The sequence below is a fragment of the Mytilus californianus genome, unplaced genomic scaffold, assembly GCF_021869535.1.
Source record: "Mytilus californianus isolate M0D057914Y unplaced genomic scaffold, xbMytCali1.0.p SCAF_2, whole genome shotgun sequence".
Classification (NCBI taxonomy): Eukaryota; Metazoa; Mollusca; class Bivalvia; order Mytilida; family Mytilidae; genus Mytilus; species Mytilus californianus.
The window spans coordinates 78,641,866-78,659,930 of NW_026262668.1; the positions used below are offsets into that span (position 1 = coordinate 78,641,866).

The window sequence follows — 18,065 nt, forward strand, 5'->3', positions numbered from 1 at the left end:
GAGTAATTTAATTTTAATGACTATCCAAAATGCATTTGTCAATAATCTTACCTAGACATCTTGAACAAAGACTATAAAATAATTTGAATACATTTACCTGAATGTAACACATTCATTTATACTTTTTGAACAATTGCTTTCTTCAAATTCATCTAGTATTTTAGCCATACTTTTATTTATAAATGAATATCATTATTTGATAAATATGATACAAATACATTACCAGGATTAGCTGACCATACATTGGAAGAAAAGTGATATTTTATTAAGTTAATGAACAATTAACTCTACCTGGAGTGTAAATTTTATGGACTAAAAGCCACTTCCATCAAAAATTAAACATTAAAAAAGAATTAATTCACACTGTCCAGATTTTTAATATCCATAAACTGCCTAAAACTTTTCACACCACAACTGTGAAAACTGTAATTTATCCATAAAAATAATAGTCCCCCAAAGGTATAAATTGGATCTGGCTAATGTACATTACAACACCTGATACAAGGGCAGATAATTTATGTCTAGATTTAGGACATTAATCTGCTTGACCAGTGGTCAGTTCTTGTTAGGCAGTGATTTATGTAGAACAGATTGTTCTGACATGAACATCAAATAACAATTAGTCACATTTTATTAGTTGTCGAGGTAAGTAAACATATGTCTGCTAAAACCATTTCAATTTTCTTACTTCCCAACCTTTGTAATTTTCTGTACGATATTTTACCAGTGTGACATCTTAAAAATATGTCCTACATATAGTTTTTTTCTTGATTTCAACATCTTATAAGTTTCTTATTAATCTTCAAGAAATTTAAACAAAATACGACTGATATACAAGGAGTGAATCTTTTTTCCTTCCATTACAGTCAGAGTGCGTGCAATATCCACCCCAAATAAAGCAATACATAAAGGAGCTTAAAAGCAAACAAAATTGTAAAGGGTTAAGGGAACCCTGAGTCTTGCCTGCAACTGCTGTTGTCAGTGTAAAAACCTTTAACAGCCAAAAACTAAGTCCATTTATCAGCAAAATACAGTTTGTTTTTTTTAATTCAAATTTGTTTCTATAAATGCTATTTCTTGATCCAAGAAATTTCTGTCAAAGTTTCATAACATTTCTTTTCAAAAAGATATTCTTGTCCAACTTTTGTAAAATTCCATAATGACAGTTTGACAAAATTTTTGATGTCTAAAATAATATAACTTTAATCAAAGACTGAACCTAAACATTTCTGCTGCTAGTGTTAATGTGTGAATATATGATTCCTATGTCTTGCCCTCACAACATATTTAGCAAGCTTGACAAACTCTGAGAAGAATGCTGATTCTGACACCTTCTTCTTTCTTTCTTTCCTTTCTATCCAATGCTTTATTACATTAAAATTCAGTGTTCTCACTACAAAGGACATTAAGATCAGATTTTTTGCCTTGAAATTTGAATATCACTACATTTGATCTGTTTTTTAAAAGACAGAAAATAAATCATTTTAGCATATAAATGTAATAATGATTTTACAAGCTGCATGATTATGTCATAAAAGATAAAGGACTAAAGGATTTTTGCAGATTTTCAAAATGGTTCTGCTTTCAGAAAACAATCCAATGTAACTGGGAATCAAGAAAATATTTAAGAAGGGATCACATTTACAAAATGGAATACAACTAAATAAAGTATGGAGGTTATGCATTTTCTGCAGTATCAAGTAATTGATATACCCCCTGAGGGTGTTAGCCTGATACAGTATATCTGTTTTACACTATGATATTACAGTGAATGCAAAATGATAGCTTTCAATAATTAATAAGGGGTGGTTTTTCAGGAAAGTGACCTTATTTTAGAATAAAGCAAGATAAATGCTGGATATCCAATTAATGCATGTAATGATATCATGGTGTAATTAAACCTACACTGAGGTAATATTGTACACACAAAATATGAATAAGAAAAACGTTTGTACATTAATTAAAAATCTAAAAAGACTTACTAGGCTATATTTAAACTTAATGATAAAAAAAATGTTGCTTCATTTATAGATAATGAACTTTGAACCAATATGTTATCTGTTTTTTTACAGAGTTTGATGATTGTGTTATTAAGATATTTCCTGTATATCTTATCTAGAACATCAGGAAGTTATCCCATCTTGAAAACAGGTAGTTTTTATGAACAGGCTTCATTGGAAATAAACTAATATCTGACATCTTCATTTATTATTGATCTGATCAGGTAATAGATGGGTATTCTGAGGATAAGATATAGTCAAATGAGCCGGCCCATATCACCATTATAAAGGTGATATTGATCACATATATTATTATTGGTGGTCATTGTCTGAGTTACTATATTCTTCATTGGCAAAAGCTAGAATTTTTCAATATAATATTTAGAAACAAAAGAATCCAATGTTTATAATTTAGAGCTGTGTTCAGCTAACTCTTTATTTTCTGTTTGCTTTTTAACAAATCAGCAAAACCTTCATGACTCAGTTCTTTGGAGTGGCAAAATTTCAAATTTACATAATGAGAGAATCTTCAGAACTGACCTCTTGTCCAACAGCTTACATAGTCTTCCAATACTTTCTGTACTGTTAGAATTATTGCTTTTCTATCAAATTTAGCAGATCTTGTCAAATAAAATGTTTGTAAATAAAATTTAATTCACAATCATAATGAAAATAAAAACGTTGCAGCAGCATGTAAATATTGACGACAAGACTTTAACACTACCAAGACAGTTTCAGCCTCCAGGATGCAACTTAATGATGTAATTATTAGGATCATGACCTTCTATTTATTATTCAAGAACAGGTAGTTACAGCTAATTAATGTCATATGTAATTAACAGCAGGTAAAAACATTCTGCAGCTAAATCAGCTGATCTTATACATACAGAGGGTAATGACTGCACATGAAGGGCAAGATGATCTAAAACTTAAGATATGCTGGTACAATATAAATGTCCCTGTCTGCATGCTAGTTGTGAAATGTTGTTTACAATTGAAACAAAATGCAAATCCGATCTATAAGTCTTTATTAAACACTAATGTACTAAAAAGCAGCTCCATATTTTCTGGCTTAACAAAAAAAGCATGGAAAACTACAAACTTTCCTGAAATTTTCTGTGCTAGCGCTGCAATTTTTTAAAAAGTAGATCAACAGGAACAAAGCACAACCTCAATCTGCAAGTCATCATCATACACTATGTACCAAAAATAGGATCAATTTTCCGCAGGTATATACATGGAAAAAGTTTAATCTGGACTACATTAAGATTTCAGAAGAACAGACATGCAAAAGGCATATAAAATACAACTAAAAAACAAACAGCTAATTTCTTGTTAATCAAGGTTAAACAATTATGTACATGTGATGACAAATAGAGCCGTTGTTCAATATGTTATGGGATTGCTTTAATTTTACATTTTGGGATTTTTCTATCTAGGAATGTAAAGATTTATATGCGAGATCTTTTGGTGTGCCTGAAATAATTTCCTTGTAACAACTTTTCTTTCAAAGTCTAAATAATATAAAATAGCTTTTTTGGATGGTTCTTGCTTGATACAGCTTTTTAATGGTTCTAGCTAGATACAGTTAAGATTCAAAATATTTATTTAAACTGATGCACTAAAACTGTTTTGAATTATTTAACAACAAAAGATATTAGACAGAATATAATAATATGATTTAAAAATGTTTAAAAAGTTAATAATAAACTGAATATAAGCTGATTAAAATACATATCTCTATTAGGTCAAAATACTTGATCTCTTGTCAAATACACAGATCTGGGTAAACAATTTTTAATCAGCTTAGGGTCAACCTATATATATATATATATATACATTTAAAAGTAAAAATGAAGATTTAACTAGCTCAAGGGTTTATTGCTATAGGATAGGCCAAGTGACCAGACGATAAACTAGTTCAATGATTTGGCTTAGAGAAAATACAAAACCTTAGGGGGTCTCCAAAGGCCATGAAGAACTGTCAAATTCTAAACTTTTCATTTTACAAAATCTTACATTTATATAAGTGTGAATAATTAACAGCTTCTTAAAAGATAAGTTTATTAGATTTTCCTCTTGATAATCTAAACTGACAATCAATTATAATCCAAATAGGGTACTTATCACAAATTTCACTTTTTATTATGTGTTAATAAGCCCTTTTAAAAATATACCATAAATTAAAGTGTCCCTTAACGTTACTGAAGTGGTAATTTTGACCCTCCTAAATTTGTTCACAGCTTCAAAATTGTGAATGACACCTATCTACTTAATGTATAGAAGCTGTTCCAAAATGTTCTTTTCTTACATATATTATGAAAGATTCATTCAGCCAAAAATTAAATGAACCGATTTTGTCATCAAAATATTTACAGAGGAAGGCTTTCAAGAGGACAATTACACGGGATTATTAACAGACCTTTACAAAAGCCAAGTCGAAAAATCTCTCACATTCTTGTTTAAATAATTCAATAATCCTGGCAATACATTCACTGACCACACTCAAAGTTTTTATTTGTAAATATGGCCTATTGATAGAAGTTTAAAATATTTGAAGTTTATATTGGTATTTAAGTTTTATTGTGATGGTTATGTAACTGTAATACTATAGATAGTTATGGGATCATGTACAACTTTTAAGGCTTACTTTAACGTATGATAAAATGACAGAGGATAAACTGATATCAATGTCCAATAAGTACAAAATATGTATCTTATTATCACAAAGGTCTGATGAATGGAAAATAAAATGACATACCCTATGTAAGACTTTTTTTGGTGTTTTAGCATGTTTTAATTGTCTTAAACATGAAGACTGTAATTTAACTAGTTCTTCAAATAAATTTGAGACAATTTAAAGAATAATAATAAAAATGAATAGAAAATGAGTAATCTTCCTTCACCAATATCCACAAATTCTTAGAAATAGGCAGTCTAACTGGGTGAACAATAAAATTTAAACATCTATGTACCTCAATTAAACAAACGGTGCTGTTACTTTCTTAGTTTGTAATTACTTTCTTCAATTTTTAAAAAAAGTTTTTCTTCTTTTGAATAAATATGTAAATTAAACTTTACAAAATGCCCTATCTTTTTGATAAGTTAGCTGATTCAAATTTTACTACGGCTTCTAGGAACTGGTCTATGCACCAAGTCTGCTAACTCGAAATAATTCTGTGCCCTCTAGCCATCAGAGCAAATCAGAGATCAGTCTGAGATTGTCGGATGTTATGACTGAGATTAATTGGGTTACAAGTCTGCATGAAAATAGGCAAAATGAAATAAAAAAAACAAAACAAACAATGTTCATTTTCTATATCAAGTGATAATTATACTATCATAAAGTTTTGAACTGTGTAAACCATACTTTGAACAAGAAATAAGCAGTTAAAAGAAAAGCTGCTGTTCAATTGTTCATAAACAGTGTTATTTGCTGGAAGATCTTTGGGTTCTTACCGTAAGTCATTATAAACTTTAAATGAATTCACTTGCCTATAACAATGTCAATAAGATAACTCCAATTTCATCTGACCCCCTCTTTGGTCTCGAAGTAGACTGCTTGCTTCAAGTGGAGGTGGTCATTGCTTGGAACCTTCAATGGCATTGGCCATACTAAAGACCTCAAAATTGGTGTTTACTGCTTCTCTGTTAAATAAGGTGCATTAGAAGAGCAAAGATTGTTTGGCTTGGATTAAAATAATGTGCCTGCTTGTAATGACGTGTCTTCTAGTGAATTGTTTTCTAGAGGTTACATGTTTTGAATTTGTCTCAGTGTGTCTGTCTAGTATAAAGCAGATCATTCATATTAACATATTTGTCCAGAATATGTATGTAATATTTGCGGCTGGGGTTTAAAAATCCATATATTTCAAAGTTATGTGAAGAGAGAAAGGAGGAGCATACCATATCAAATGTAAAATTTGTAACTGCATTGACGGTGACTGACCATTTAAACATATGTGACCGTATAAAGCCTTGTGTGTGACTTTCACAATAAAATAATCTTTGGAATTCTATTTAGGAAATAACAATATTTAACCATTTAGTTATGCCTGATGAAGAAGAGAATTAAGTTGCATGCATTGTCTTCCCAGTGGTAAATGATCAAATGGCAAGCCAACCTTCCCTGTAATCTTCTTCTTACATATATGTGAAAATATTCAAATATGCATTCATTATCACTGAACTAGTATATATATTTGTTTAGGGGCCAGCTGAAGGACGCCTCCGGGTGCGGGAATTTCTCGCTGCATTGAAGACCTGTTGGTGACCTTCTGCTGTTGTCTGTTCTATGGTTGGGTTGTTGTCTCTTTGACACATTCCCCATTTCCATTCTCAATTTTATTGTACTTAAATTTATCTTTGCCCAAAGATTAAAGCAAAAATCCTAAGACAAACTGCTTTTGTAAGTACAAATTAGAAGTACTAAGCCAATCTTATTGGTAAAACTTCACAATATTTTAACACTTAAAACATAAATAAAATGCTCCGCAGGGCGCAGCTTGATACGACCGCAGAGGTCGAACCCTGAACAGTTAGGGCAAGTATGGACACAACATTTAAGCTTGATACAGCTTTGCATTTGGATTGTGATTAAATATTTGACACAGCATTGGTTTCTGACACAGAATGAATGTGGTCTAAGAACATAAAAATTTTAAATTGGACATTCACCTATTATGGTCCAATATCCAAAATCTAAATACATGGTTAGATTCAGCATATCAAAGAACCCCAAGAATTCAATTTTTGATGAAATCAAACAAAGTTTAATTTTGGACCCTTTTGACCTCAATGTGGACAAAGTTGATAACGGGGCCCAAAAATCAAAAATCTAAATACATGGTTAGATTCAGCATATCAAAGAACCCCATATATTCAATTTTTGTTGAAATCAAACAAAGTTTAATTTTGGACCCCGATTTGGACCAACTTGAAAACTGGGCCCATAATCAAAAATCTAAATACATGTTTAGATTCAGCATATCAAAGAACCCTAAGAATTCAATTTTTGTTAAAATCAAACTAAGTTTAATTTTGGACCCATTGGACCTTAATGTAGACCAATTTGAAAACGGAACCAAAAATTAAGAATCTAAATACACAGTTAGATTCGGCATATCAAAGAACCCCAATAATTCAATTTTTGATGAAATCAAACAAAGTTTAATTTTGGACCCTTTGGACCTCAATGTGGACCAATTTAAAAAACGGGGCCCAAAATCCAAAACCTAAATACACGGTTAGATTCAGCATATTAAAGAACCCCAAGAATTCAAGAATAAAACCCCATTGAAATTGGTCAAGAAATAAGCAATTTATACGAAGTATCTTCTTTTGCACAATACTGTGCAATTAAATATTTCTTGCTATTGCGCAATACTGTACAATTGACAATTTCTTGCTATTGCGCAATATTGTGCTATTGGATATTTCTTGCTATTGCGCAATACTGTGCAATTGAAGATTTCTTGCTATTGCGCAATACTGTGCAATTGAAGATTTCTTGCTATTGTGCAATACTGTGCAATTGAAAATTTCTTGCTATTGCACAATACTTATTTTATAATAATTTACACATCCTGTTTGGTGTGTATCTCCTACCATATCATTATTATTTGCTTTTAAATATAAATCAGAAATAACCAACTTAAAATGGAAAATTTTAAAAGAAAAAAAAAAAGGAAAAAAAGAAAAAAAAGGAATAAAAAAAAAATCCCCCCCCCCCAAATTTTTTGAACCCCCTTATGATTCATCACCCCCAAACTCAATCCCAGCCTTCCCTTTGTGGTATGGTACCTTGCAGTACAATTTCAGAGAGATCCATACACTTGAACACAAGTTATTGTCTGGAAACTAGAAAAATGTGTTTTTTGGCCCCTTTTTGGCCCCAAATTCCTAAACGTTTAGGGAAATTACCCCCAAACTCAAACCCAGCTTTCCCTTTGTGATATGGAACCTTGTAGTACAATTTCAGAAAGATCCATACACTTACACACAAGTTATGTTCCTGAAACTAGAAAAATGCTTGTTTTTTGCCCCTTTTTTGCCCCTAATTCCTAAAATATTGAGGCAATTACCCCCATCATCAATCCCAGCCTTCCTTTGTGGTATGGTACCTTGCAGTACAATTTCAGAGAGATCCATACACTTGAACACAAGTTATTGTCTGGAAACTAGAAAAATGCTTATTTTTGGCCCCTTTTTGGCCCCCAATTCCTAAACGTTTCGGCAATTACCCCCAAACTCAATTCCAGCTTTCCCTTTGTGATATGGAACCTTGAAGTACAATTTCAGAAAGATCCATACACTTACACACAAGTTATTGTCATGAAACTAGAAAAATGCTTGTTTTTTGCCCCTTTTTTGGCCCCTAATTCCTAAAATTTTGAGGCAATTACCCCCAAAATCAATCCCAGCATTCCTTTTGTGATATGGAACCTTGTGGTACAATGTCAGAGAGATCCATACGACGACGACAACGACAACGACGACGACGCCAACGCCAACGTCATACCAATATACGACCACAAAATTTTTTTTGCGGTCGTATAAAAATGACCAATTGGACAAAACAAGGCATTAGTTCAGAGTAAACACTGTTTAACATCAAAAATACTTCCACCTATACTATCACTTTGTTTTACACATGTTATCGTATGGCTCACGAAAACAACTAAGTTAACAGGTTTAAATGTTTACATTTTTAATTAACTGTAATGTTTATCTTATTTTGTCTGAAAATGCTCAGATTTATTGGATATAATCTTTGCAATGTCTCAAGTATCTACGAAGATGTACTAGAAAACCATAATCACTATGTACATGTATTATATACAGTGTCTTATATTTGATATGATCAGTATGTTTTTCCTAAATGAGTAGTTTGGTCAAATCCATACAGACTAGTCAGATACAAGGCAGATTCTTTAATAAAAGTAATGACAAAACTGGACTTGACTCGTACAACATTAGGCTATTTATTTAATATCTTGAGAAAAATGTTAAATATTCCATATCATGTCCTCTGTCACAGAAAACCTACACCAGATTCACAACACTACAATACTGGTATTTCAATATTTGAATTCACAGAAAAACAACATTTATATGGCCATCATGTACCAGCAAGGTAGTAACCCCCTCCTATTCATGTGTGTATGCTTATTCTTTCAACAGAATTTTTTCTTTACAACAGCTACAAAATTCTTATTTCATGATGTCACTATAAAAGTATATTAATATAGTTTATGTTTGGATATACATGTAGTAACATAGTTCAAACTCTTTTATCATATTAATTTATTCGTAGATGTCCTCATTAAAATTCATCAAAACTCTTTTTATATATCTATATTTGTATATGTCTGTTAACATAAGTGTAAAGATTTTTGAAATACCAACTAAAATCTTATTACATGTATGACACAAAATAAGAATGTTGTACATGCAGTTTTAAGACCCAATTTACATATTTTCTACCAGATATTTTAGAATGTTGTATGTCTAATTATAGACAAAAGACCAATGTACATTTATGAACAGATCAATCCAATCAAAAACTTTATATGACTTGAGTAATTTCAATGAGACCACAAGTTCTTCATCTTTTTTTTGTTAAAAATTTCTATTTGGCTGATCAAAATGTCTCAGTGATATCCCAGCTATGTCAAAATCAAATACTCTGAAGCCCCTCTTGAAAAGTAAGATTTAAAACTGACTTCATCCTTTTGTATATGACCAGCAAAATACCATTAATTATATTTACTGCTGTTTTATCTGTATTATCAATAACAAATAAACAATTAAGTGATTAAATCTATCAGAAATATTTTAATTGACAGTAGAGATGTGATAAGAAGCACAGGCCACCAAGTGACTGGACAAACTAATTGCAATTAACTTCATTTTACCAAGGTACACATTAAGTATCATTGTGTACTTTGTGATAACTTTAAGAGACCTGAGTATCATGTTTTTCTTTTACAACATTTCAATTTAATAACCTGTTGCTTCAGTGACCAACTTACCAAGCAAATGACAAAGCTGATATACCCTAGCTTACAAATTTTGATCCCAAATCCCAAACTTAAGTCAATTTACTGGTAAAAGAAACCATAGAAATTGTAGACTGAAGTATTTTGCTGCACACCACTTGGAGTAAGGTGGTGGACGAGTAAACAGTGATGCATTACTTGCTGTGTTGCTAGAAATAATATGATGCCTTAAGACTTTACCTTATTCATTAATTGGTATTTGTAACTTTGCATTTCTATCGCATCTATGTCTCATAGCAATGTCTTAAACTGCATATAGTATGCATTACATAAGTATATACTAAATATAATATCAAGTAATTCTATGTAAAATTTCATTGTGATAAAAACTAAATCCAGAGGATATGCACAGTATGGGTTTTGCTCATTGTTGACGGCAGAACAGTGACCTACAGTTGTTAACTTCTATGTCATTTGGTCTCTTGCCGAGAGTTGTCTCATTGGCAATCATACCACATCTTCTTATTTTATACATTCTTGTTTTTTATACAATTATTTTTAACAAAATAAAAAAAGTCTATTGATGGACAATCAATATATGTATCCCACTGCCCTCTCATCAACACTGTGTTGGCTGGCTTTTCTTCCCTCAATTTATATATATATGGGTAACATTCAAGTCTGAGAAAAAGACTTGATAAGGAGTACAAGAATAGAAACAGGCAAAACATTCACTACTGCCGTGAGAATGCAAAAGCACCTTTTTCCACTTCAATAATTTTGATTGAAACAGTCAAGGTTGACATTTTGTGTTTATTTTGTCTCACTGGTCATCCATATTTTAATGACAAGACATTTAATTAGCATTTTTCTCTCCCATACATTTCAATCATGATGTTAGAATTTTTATCTCGTTTTGCACTCTGCAAAGCAAATACTGGAGACATATTATTTGTTTAATTTAGTATAGTTATCTGATTTAATTTTTCTTCCATTGAAGGTGTTCTACAAGTTAAACTCAAATTCTGATAATATCTTGAGGATTTATTCATTCAATATAAAATCTTAAGCCACATTAATACTTACTTAAAGAAAATAAAATGTACATAAATGAAACTTTACATCAGATTTTCTAGTGATACAAATAGAATTTTATTTTGCTTAGTTTTGAGGAAAAGAATTCTTAATATGACATAACTGAAACATTTATTCACAAAAAATAAGTCATTCTGCATAAACTTTGAATAATGTTCTCCCTTTTTTTTTTTTATACTTTTCAGCATACGAAATTAAAGTTCATAAAAAATGATTTTTATCTTAATATTTGTAAATTTATGTACATGTTTTCAACCATTCGTTTCAATAGAAAATATGTGGGACTTTATTGTATGATTTCATAATCTTTTAAATAGATTCACAAGAAACAAGTTCATCTAGGTTTAGACATATAGATTATTTTTATTTTGACCCATAAGATTTATTCAACCAAGTCCCCTTATACATCACTTTCCATCCTAATAATGTGTATTTTTTTTTATAAATCTCATTTACATAATATTACATAGACCATATGGTCAGTCAGAAATGTCAAAAGTTGATGGCCAACATACTTTTTGGTCATAAAAATATTACTACATTCACTTTGAAGTGACTTATTACATTTGTTGTAATAAGATGTAGACATAGTTTCTTTGGTTAAACTGACCAATTAAAATAATTAAATTTCTTTGAATTGTAGGTGTTGTGACCTGGGACAAAATATACCTTATACCACTATAAGCTGTGATTACATGTAAATGTTAGGTGTAAATCTTTAACAGATCTATTTTAGCATCATGGATAAAATATACCAGTCTATCTGTCCAGTTTGATAAATAGTTAAATAAGCATATTGGAAAAAATTAAAAGAACAAGGGACATTAAAGACATGTTTTTGTTTATCTATTTTGTCATGATAAGATTTCAGAACAGTGAAACAAGAATGTAAGACAGTTGTTTCCATACCACTGAAAAACAAAGATATTTTCTCTCCTCAACCTATCAGGACAATAAAGGACCATGGATTTTTTTTTTGGCAGGGAGAGGGGATAAGTATACTGTGTAATGGTAATGTTTCTGTTTCTGTTTATTTTCAAACCTATTTTGTATTATTAAAGGCACTGAAGTATATGAAAGACAACTTTGTGTGTGTCCCATGATAGCCTGGTGTCCTGGCCCAATCTCAGCTTTGCTTATACTAACAATTTGAGCCAGGAACTTATGCCGGTCCCATGATCCCTGAATAGTTACTTTTATAAACATTTCTGTAAAGTAAAAATTTGTACTGTACCTTTAACCAAGTTGTATATATTCCATAGAAAGGAAGAAAAAAAATATCTCTATCAATGTCTAAACACAATTTTTTTGTCCTCATCAAGTGAATTTTGTTGTTTTAATGGTATCAAACAATGCAAGCCAAAAGATTACGTCACCACACATAAGAAAGTTAAAGATTTGTATTTTCCATGCCTTTCTTTAAAGTTTAAATACAATTTCTAAATTAATTTGAAGTCCCATACAAAATGTTTAATTTCCGTCAAATCAACACAGCAGAGAAATATGTAAGGTTATGTGATAAAGTGGTATTCACCTGATCCAAAAATATTCTGTTTACTAATGGTTATACATATTTCAATCCAAAATAGAAAAAAATTACCAGAAAAAAGTAAAAATTTGGCAGTTTCAGTTATTTTATGATAAGTAACTTTAATGCAATTGCATCTGCTATACTATCTTTTAAATGTACAAAACTATGATGTCCTTAAATCCATTGTTAGTACACTTACTGCCAAAGACTACACAAAAGGAGGTCATAGTGTTATAAGGTGTCAATCCAAGGTCAGAAGCAATAATTCCATGCTTGTGTCAGACTAAAATACTTTTGGCAAACTTCAACAAGCTTTTCCCAATTTTACAGCCTTGTGATAAGTAACCATAAAACCATTTCATGTGATGTAACTGGCTTTATATCAAATAAATAAGGAGCTCTAAAATCAAACAAATCATTATCACTCATTTATTATTGCTTCATTCACACCTTGGCAACAGGTGCCCTTGATCTAATTAATAAGTAAAGAGTTTACCTATCAACAATTGTCTACCTGTAATTAAGAAAAGTTTTTGAAGTTTCAGTAGATGAGGTAAGGTATTCTTGTGTATTGTTTGGCCCAGCTGGACTGATATTTGTATTAGGTAACCAGACCAGGTTTAAACCCAATATTAAATTTTACCAAGTAGCAGTTTTACTGTGTGATTGATGGATTCATAACTTCTTAAATAAACACCAGTTTTCAACACCAGCGTGTGAGTCCAGAACTGACAAATATTTTATACAAAACTGCATTTGATAATTGTGTTTAAAAGAGTTGTGAACAAATAATAACCTCTAATCGTATATATTATCAATGAATTTGCAATTTCTTTTTAATGCAAACTGCAAGGTAATGTTTGAATAGATCAATCTTTTATAAACTGCAAGTTAAACAATAATATATGGTTACAATTTTCTACTCGATACTTGAGTCTATCTCACTATTAAGACTCATCCAGCAAGAACAGTCATTATCATTTATATGAGGTAGTACAAATACTCAAAGCTTAAGATAATCACTTGAAAATAAGCCATATTTACTTATATCAATTGTTTAAATAGTAAAATTTTCTTATTAGAATTCATGGAATTTTAGTTGCGTGCCCCCCCCCCCCCCCCCCCCCCCCCCCCTTTTCACCTTTTGAGTGTTTGTGTGTGTTTTGATTTTTTAACATGTTTTCTTTCATATTTCATTTTATTTAATGTTCTTGCTCTTATCAATAGCTGTGGTTTATACATGATGCCTTACTAAGAGTATAAACAACAGATATTGTAAGATTGCATGGATAAGAGAAAAAAAAAACCACATAGTTCGAAGGAAGCATAAGTTGCATATTAAAGACAATTACAATTTAATCAAAAATCCTAAAGTACAAAGTAACAAAGAAGAAAGGGGGTGATGGTGTTATCGTCTGGTGCCTTTTCAACTGTTGTATCAATTTGTCTGTCAGTAATTCCAAATTACAGCTGACTAAATTTGTCTATCGGTTGCTGATCCTCACCCAAGAACCTGGGATTTAATTTGTCTAATTAGTTATCTTTCCTTCCCAAAAACAACTGATTTAATTTGTCTGTAAGTTATCAATCCTCCGACAACAACTGCTTTAATTCTTTCTAATCATTAGTTTATCCTTCACCAACAATCCCCCTTAACAACTTCTGATCTAATTTGTCAATCCCCCCTAAACAACATTTGATCTTATTTGTCAATCCCCCCTAAACAACATTTGATCTTATTTGTCAATCCCCCCTAAACAACATTTGATCTTATTTGTCAATCCCCCCTAAACAACATTTGATCTAATTTGTCAATCCCCCCTAAACAATATCTGATCTAATTTGTCAATCCTCCCTAAACAATATCCGATCTAATTTGTCAATCCCCCGTAAAATTTACCAATTATTTTTTTTCTAACCAGTAGTCTATCCTCCCCCAACAACCACTGATTTAATTGATGTTTCTTAATATACTCAAAACAGAAGTATCTACTTAAAATAAACCTTTTTAACTCGAGTACATCCTTCCGAAAATCTTTAAGGGAAGCGGAAACTCCTATTCATAAACTTTATTTTTGAAACTAGAACAATCCTATAGTTTTCATTCAGCTTCAAAAGGTGAATTGTACAAAAAATTAAGACAAAGGGATTATTAGATCACAAAGTCTAATACCTAAATTTATACTTCAAACAACTGACTATTAAACCTGAAGATCACATTACTATGTGTAGCCACTTTCAGTCAATGAATTTGCAGACATACTGAATGAAAGAGGAACAAAGAGTGAATTAAAGTACATGTATATAAATAAAGAACATTTGACACAGTCACATCATTTTGTCATTTCAAGATATCAACCTATAGCAGCAGCTAAATGTTTCTGCCTAACCAGCTCAACTGTTTAAATCTATGGTTGGAACAGAACATTCTTAAAAAGATTATCACTCCGTTGAACTTGTTTTGGCCTTTTTACTGGTCAAAGGAATAAATGTTATAATGCCATAAAAGAGGACACAAAATTTTATGATCTACATGTGGTCATATTCAAGTCCTTAATTAAATTTCCAGGACCCAATTTCCTTTTTATGTCAACTGTGAAAAATGATTTACAGATTTAATTAATTTTTTATGCAAATGAGCAGGTAAATATTTACAAGACATGTATGTTATTTACCAATAAACTATTCCCAGGATATTTTCGGTCACCTATATCTCCATTCATAGACCCAAAAGTTTTATTATCACACTAAAGAATACGGAACATCAGATTACTTCCATCAATACTAAAGAAAATCTTAAATGTCATTATTAAATTCTATTCTATTTTTCTATGATTAATTTAATTTTCAGAGGTGATATTTTATTTGTATTCTCACTCATCAAAATCTGCAAATTAAATCTAGTGGATCAAACCAAATATAATTACTTTTCTGTGGTATCTAATAGTTGAATGAAAGGCTGGGGTTTTCTTGGGTTTTCTGTTTTTCCTAAGCCACCCCTGTCTCTTCAAACTCTTGAAGTGCTGGGAACAGTATATCTAACATATATTTGTTCCTGTTGAAGTGTAAGATCCACTAAAATTAACACCTCAATTAAAACTTTATCCAAGGGAGTCTACAACATTGTTATATATACCAACATCTAAGTTTCGGAGATATTAAAATTCATCTTTCTATGTATATAATTTACAAAACATTTATATCCCTGATTAATATGCAGAATATATACCAAACAAATAATAACTATCAAAAGATTTTTATGTGAATTTTTCGGTCTACTGTTTTCAAAAGAGAAGATAAAAGTTGAACAATTTGAATGAAAATATTTGGCTCTGATGCACACATTTGGTTTATAATGTTTGTTTTGAATAGCTTATTGCATAAAAACTTGTGCATGTATTTGATTACCAAGGAAAGGATCAACCCTCTTGGCATGTTTTTCATATTTCACAGCTTCTTTTCATTTACACATTTTTGCACCTATCTTAAAATCATAAAGAACAAAAATGAAAGTATTTTACAATAACAGTTCCACCCAAAATTTTTAATATCAGCAACAATAAAAAAAAGAAGTTTTCTATCAAAATTTTCTGAAAAGTTATGCTATTACTTGATATATTTTTCTGCATAATAATATGTTTGAAAGCCATGAAACAAATGCAATTTGTCAAATACACAGTGGGTGAGTGAAAGAGATGTGGTGAAAGGGTGTGGGTATAGCAAAAAAGATATTTTTTACTTGTTAATTTGAACAACTATTGTGTTGTCTTTAACGTTTAAATAAAACATACTTTTATATGTTAACTGTACCTTCAAATATTGTGTTATGTAAACGAATGAAATTATTAAAATCTATTTTTTAACATTCCTCTACATTAAACCCTTTATGCTAATGTAATTTTTAAATGATAAAGTAAGCCGAACCATTACATGCTTTCTACTTTATTTGTTTCAACATACTTATATATTTATGAAAGTAAACAACCTACTGAATCTATTTATCATATCCAATAAATTTCATATTAATATAATCTAAACTTACCTTTAATTAAGATTGAAAAGTTGAAATTAATCCCAATCCACTTTTGGAAACGTCATTCTTATATTTCACATTGTGATGCAAAATTTAAAAAATATTCCCACAGAAAAAATTCTAGACGATTCAAATTGTAGTTTAATTGTAAAATTAATTCTCCAATTTATGAACGGAAAAATAAATAACTCCTCCACAAATCATCTGTATATAAAGTTGGCTAATTAGGATCAAAACCTTTTTTACTTCATTTAAAATGATTATTAGAGTCTGTTAAACACATCCTGAGTAAATATCTTTGATCAAGATTACAACGTTTTGTGTTTAAATTTATCTTACATCCATAAATCAGTCACAGATATAAAAAAAACAACACTTCTTAAAAAACACCTTTTTGAACTAGAAAAAAAAAATGCTCAAATTGAAAACACGACTATTGCACTGGTGCACATATAACATCCATTTATTCTGTCAACATAACATACTGTTTAGAAAAAATCATCTGCTTACGACTTATGTCTTTTGGTAAAGTGAACAGTGTATTATAAAAACAGGTCACGGTTCACTGCTATTCTCCTATGATAGTACTACCACCCCTTTAATAGTGTAATACAATTTTCAGTAAATGGTATTCTGTCTGGAGGGAAAGGACAACCTTATTATGTGGTTATGTTAATAATAACTTTGTCTATAGTTATATAATCTATTGAGATATATGACTATAATATATAATATTAAAATGTATATTAGAGGTTTAACTGAATATGTTGAAATATAAACTTTAATAAATCAATTTGAAAATAACCTGATTATATCAGTATCAAAAACATAAACAAGAAATTGTGTACTGTGGATTCATGACTATTTGTGGGGTACTAATGGTTGTGGATATTGTTGGTATACAGGTAAACCACAAATTAAAATGTTCAACAATGTACAAATTTTCTAAAGGCTTGTATGAAGACTTTTGCCAAACCATGAAATCAAATATCTACCGAATACAATTTTTCCTCAAGCCACAAAAATAAATGAATCTACAGTGATTAAGTACTGTATCTGATATGATACACTTGATACAAAAATGTCAGTCAATCAGAAATATTCCTGTCCTAATGTCATTTCAAAGCTAATATCAACATTTTCCTAAATTTGCACCCCCTTTCTTCATCCAACAAAATCTTCAAAAAGTTTGATAAGTCATGTGATGAGTCCAAGCAAACCATTGTCATAATATGTATCCCGACCATATTGCAAATTCTGTTCCCAATCTGTTCAATATAGTTCTCATTGCAGTAAGGGCTGGGAACAGGATTTAAGAAAGGATCAGGACTTATAAGCAGCAAATCTGGCAGCTGGAATACCATATATCATCCTAAGTGAACATTTAAAAACTGGTGCTTAGTGAA

The 18,065-nt window shown here is 30.6% G+C and overlaps 1 protein-coding gene across 4 annotated transcripts in view; it reads right to left on the reverse strand.

Annotated features, from left to right (window-relative positions):
* The window catches only part of LOC127728230 (semaphorin-5A-like), a 104,891-nt gene extending 87,677 nt beyond the window's left edge, over nucleotides 1–17,214 (reverse strand). For 3 of the 4 annotated variants that reach the window (XR_007994054.1, XR_007994053.1, XM_052235475.1), the window contains exon 1: nucleotides 16,669–17,213. The gene's annotated coding sequence lies outside the window, so the exon portion shown is untranslated. Of the gene's footprint in view, nucleotides 1–16,668 lie in introns of all 4 variants that reach the window. The other variant, XM_052235476.1, reaches the window with a different exon arrangement.
* Between the last annotated feature and the right edge of the window lie 851 nt (nucleotides 17,215–18,065).